Consider the following 5,418-nt stretch of genomic DNA (forward strand, 5'->3'; position numbering starts at 1 on the left):
ATTGAAACTGGTATAACCTTCTTCTCAGCTTGTAAAAACAGAAAACCCTGCTTGATTTAGATCCCAGGAATATTGGTATTTAGCTTCTGCTTGGGTGGTTTTTGCCTTATGGTCTAGAGCGGAAGCTGGCTGGAAGATCCAACGTACTCTATTGAAGAGATACTGTTCAACTGCTTCACTACTAAATTATCGTCCTGGTACATTTATGCCCTGGACTTAACCCCTTTTTTGATGTAACACATTTACAAGACCCCCCCGCCCTCCCACTAAACCATTTCATTTCATTTCATTTATTGCCCAAAATCATTTTAACATAGGAGTTTACAAAGTTATGATAAAATTAGATTATTTAGCATTATCCTAACATACATTTGTATTTATCTAGGAGTTTAAAACTTATTTTTCTTTTGATTTTTCCACTAAACCATTACAGAGGCAGGATGATGCCCACGCTGAACCCGTGAAACAACCGTTTTTGCGTCTGAAGAAATTTGTCGTTTTGCTTACTAAAAACTTCTTCAACAGTGAAAATTTTCTCATTTGTGAAAATAATATTTTCAAAGCCGTTGATCGCGTGCCTCCGAAGAAGCCGCTTTCCTCTGTCGAGTCTAATTTTCTTCAAGTCGTTGTCAAAAGATGACCAGTCGAGCGACGGAAGGCTTTCATATGAAGATTTTCTCTAATTAGTCTTAGCGTGGATTTGGGCTCTATATGCATTTCCCTGGACATGATTTTCTTCCTTCTGAAATAAAGTATACGCAATGGATACTATAAAAAGTCTATATCTGTCCTGTCGAAACTAGAAAACAAAAGTAGTAATAGGAAAATTAAGCAACAAAAATCTGAAGACGGTGTTTTTTCCACATATTTTTCCAAATTCTTTTAAATATACTTTACCCAAACAAATCAAAAAAGAAATTATTTAAAAAAATTTAAAAAAAAAATATTTTTTAATTAAAATGACCAAAAAAACATATTTTATATATTTTTTCCATATTTTTTTAAGTACGCTTAACCAAAAAAAAATCAAACACGAATTAGTTAAAAAAAACGAGAATAGTAATTAAAAATAAAAAAAATGAATTTTTTAATTAAAATCAAAACTGAAAGGATTAATTCTTTAATTGTACTCTAGCCGGCGAATAAATAAATTTTCAGAAAAATTTACGTCATTGTCCGAAAAACTTTGATCACTTGACATGGAATCGCTAAGTACACTTTTCTTGGTAAAAACAAAAACAACTCCATACAGACGCATGAAGAAAAATATTTGAATAAATTCGTTATGTGGAGGTTGAAATCGGAATTTTGTTTATAAAATACACTTAAAAAATTAGAACGCGTAATAGTGAAGTTTCACTGTACTTGTATTTAGCCTAGTGTTAGCGAATTTTCCAGAGTATATAATTTTAGTTTTTAATTGAAATTTGTGAAGTTGTAAAATTAACTTCAGAAAGCGGAGCCCTCGTTTTGAGCCTATTTGGGTGTTAATTGAATGAAATTGCAATTGTAAATGTGTATACAAGTAATACTTTAATTGCTGTTATGGCGCGATGGCGCGATGGTGCTAGCTTTCCCTCTTTTTTTAATTTTCATAGTTTTTTTATGATTATTTCTTTTTTTGGCTTGCACTTACAAGAAACCAAATTACACCTGGTTTAGTAGTGTCTATAATTGATGCTGCAGGGTATGTAAATTTGCGATGCAATCAACATTAAAGCTCCAAATGGATCAACTGTGCAAATAACAAATCGCCAAGTACCACCGCTGAAGGTGGCGTGGAGGTACATGGCCAATTGATCGCCGCTTTATTTTTTTCTTTGCTTTCGTAGCCTCGAAGGAACACATTCAAGTTGCCAAACAATGCAGCCAGCATAAAACATAAGCGTGTTATCGTGCGCATAGCTCAAATTGCTCCATTCACCTCACCGCCATGGCAACAGTCGCTCTTGCGCATGCCACAACTCGACTTTTCTTTCCTGCGTGTAATACTAAAGTTAAGTGAAACAAAAACAGCGCGTTGGTGCTTTATTAGTAGCGGCGGCGGCGGCAGCACCTCAAGACGGATATGTCTTAATAAAGAAAAGCATTGGTTGTTTGGTTTTATATATATCTTTCTGCAATTTCATATTCAAATTGTTCATGAGAAGAGTTGAAAAATATTTCACGCAAGCCGACAGACTCCCACTTGCACCCACTCACTACCCTCAGGTGCACCTGTTGCTGCAATCAAAGTAGCGGTGTATCTACAATTGTTAATAATATGTTTATCCAACAACTTTTTTCTTGCATGTTGCTGCCACTTCCATGTCTGCTTCAAATGCATGAATGTACAGGCATTGGCCTGCGAATTAGGACCGTTTACTGTTTGCTGCATCAAATTTTATACATCAATACACTTTTAGAGACCTAAAAGGGTTCGAAACTGTCGAAACAAAATGTTTGCGTTTTAAGGGGAGCTTACGAAGGTCAAGGCAGAGAAATACTAATAAAAAGTACGAGTTATTCCGCTGCAAGTAAGCTTTGATAAAATAAAAATTGAAATATTTTCAATTTTTGTTAAAATGTTTGCAGCTCCTTCATTAAAAGTAAGCACATTATTTTGTTAGTGGAATTCTTTGATTTTCATTAAAAAACAAAAAGTCTAGTTATAGAAATATAGCTGAAATTTTTGGAAATCCTCATCGTTTATACAAAACATGGCAAGGTAAACAATAAACCTCTAAAAATTAAAGATAAAATAAACGGGGGGAAAAAAACCTGCCTTTTGAAGTAAATCTGAGATTCCATCGTCGAAACATCAACAGGAATGTTACGCCGTTTGTTGCTTGTCTAACCGCAATCAATTGGCAAAATACCTGCAAAAAAGGCTTACGAGTCAAGATTTTCCAAGTAAGCCACACAAATTGACTTTATCCTTGGAAAGTTATATCCTTGAAAGCTTTTGCGTCAATTTTAATTTTTCGACTAGCTATTTGTCAACACATTTGTATGCAGCCTTTTATAGTTTTTGCATACATCGACGGCATTCGGTTCCAGACTTAATGGAAAAGCGGTCAAAAATTGAACTGAACGAATAGACCATGTAAGTGGTAGCAAAATACTAGATTTATTATCAAGCATTTATATAGAGAAAAAAACCTTCAATAACAACACTCCCCATCTCCTCTTTAATCCGGCCTTAGAACTGACTACTATCAAATTTTTATCACCTAATATGGAATTATAAACGAACACATATTTAATATGTATTGATATCATCTATCCAAAAACTATTACAAGGAACGTACGGCTTGGAAAAATAATACGACCTCCCTCAAACCTGGCTCCCAGGTATGATTTACTGATGGTAGAACATAGGCGGGAGTCAATTTTTACACAACAATCTTCCAGGCAGAAATACACGCCATCAAGATATGTGTGAGGTAATGTCTCCGCAGGAAAAGAAGAGAAATTCACATTTACATGCTTTTAGATAATCAGACGGCTTTGAAAGTCCTTCTATCAACTGTAATCAAAAATGGTATATGACTGCCGGAACGTTCTCGACATGATAGCGAACTTCAATACAGTATTATTAGATTGGGTTCCTAGACACAAGGGGCATGAGGTAAATGAAAATGAAGCTAAAAAAGGGGCAAACTTGCCTCTAAATGGTCCTTTCTGTGGACTTACAAACGGCCACATTAACAAATTTCTCATAAAGTGGGAGGAGAAGAAATTCCTTGAACACTGGCGGAATTCCATCGGTCAGCGACAAGTAAAGCGATACCTAACGTCGGACAGAATAATTTATGATAAGCTAATTTCTCTCACTCACTTAAACAAAATTTTGACCGGCCGATTCTCTGATATGGGCTCTGAAAATGCAGAACACAATCATAATAAAACAGTATTCCAAAACGGCGGCCGCCGTAGCTGATGGTGTTCACGCATTTGGAATTCAGAGGGAATGTAGGTTCGAATCTCGGTGAAAGACCAAAATGAAGAAAAAGTTTTTTCTAATAGCGGTCACCACTCGGCAGGAAATGGCAAACCTCCGAGTCTATATCTGCCATGGAAAAGCTCCTCATAAAAAATATCTGCCGTTCGGAGTCGTCTTGAAACTGTAGGTCTCTCCATTTGTGGAACGACATCAAGACGCACGCCACAAATAGGAGGAGGAGTTCGGCCAAACACCCAAAAATGGTATACGCGCCAATTATTTATATATATATATTTCAAAACGGGCGTATAATAATAGCCTAAAGCTTTAGAAGTCAAGCTATGATATCTCCACCGTTAGTTTCAGCTGCCAAAACTTCTCTTACGACTATGTATAAATTAATAGATAAATATTTTTTTTATATAATATTTTAACATTAGTTTCACCTTTGTCAACAGCTAAATTTCGAGTGCTAACTTTTTTATCGATCATAATACAGTGGCCAGTTACTGTAGATACCATTTGTATGATTGCGTGTTTTTTGCAGTTATTTATTCATGTGCAGCTAATGAATCGCTCAACTGCACTCACAGTCTTGTGCAAAAATATGCAGTGAAAGGCATGACAGAGATCGCGTTGCTGTCAAATGTTTTTATGTTGACCGCAGCTGCTGCTGCTGCTGCTGATGCATAATACAATGAAAATTTCTTCCCTTGAATTTTTCAACATACCACAACGCGCATCCTCTTGAAAGTTCACGCCTTCATGTGAAGCCGTTTGTTGTGACGTTTCAGTGTGTGTGATGAGAAAATTGCTGGAGTCTGCAATACAAACGTATAATTTTTTTAGTATACAAGTTTGAGTATGTCACTCATACAATAGCCTGCAGATTGCTTTAGCGAGCTCCTCCAACAATGGACTCTTTTTTACATTTGGTTCTGCTACATTTATTTCCGTATTTGCATACCTATTACGAGTACACGCCTCATTCGTAATTTACTTTTAATTTTTGTATTCCTTTTTTTCTATTTTTTTCGTTACGCATTTCTTAAAGTTGTTATGCTTCAGTGAGTGCCTAAAAGAGTTATTTATTTCAGTGCAGAGTAAATCATTTTAAAAAATTGCAAACATTTGGCAATGACGAATTATTTATGCTCCTTCTTCGTTGCCATATATGGTGCAATAATTTAGCTGGGTGTGATTTGCGCTAATTTTATGTTATGCGATAAATTTACGTACAATTTTACTTGGACGGATTTTTTTGTATTATGCATCGGAATCATCTTAAGAATCGATTTTGTCGAAAAGTTGGCTTCAGTTTCTTGCGTTACATGAACTGATACGTCTGTTCTTTTAAAATCAAACGATCGCGGCAATTATTCGAAACTTAATACATAGAGAGTACAACAGAAATAGAACGTGAAAATTGTATATCTAAATACTCTTGTGATTGTTTTGTGATGTATTATTGTCAAAACGTTACTCAAAGGTTA

This window comes from Anastrepha obliqua, chromosome 5 (assembly GCF_027943255.1).
Source record: "Anastrepha obliqua isolate idAnaObli1 chromosome 5, idAnaObli1_1.0, whole genome shotgun sequence".
Classification (NCBI taxonomy): Eukaryota; Metazoa; Arthropoda; class Insecta; order Diptera; family Tephritidae; genus Anastrepha; species Anastrepha obliqua.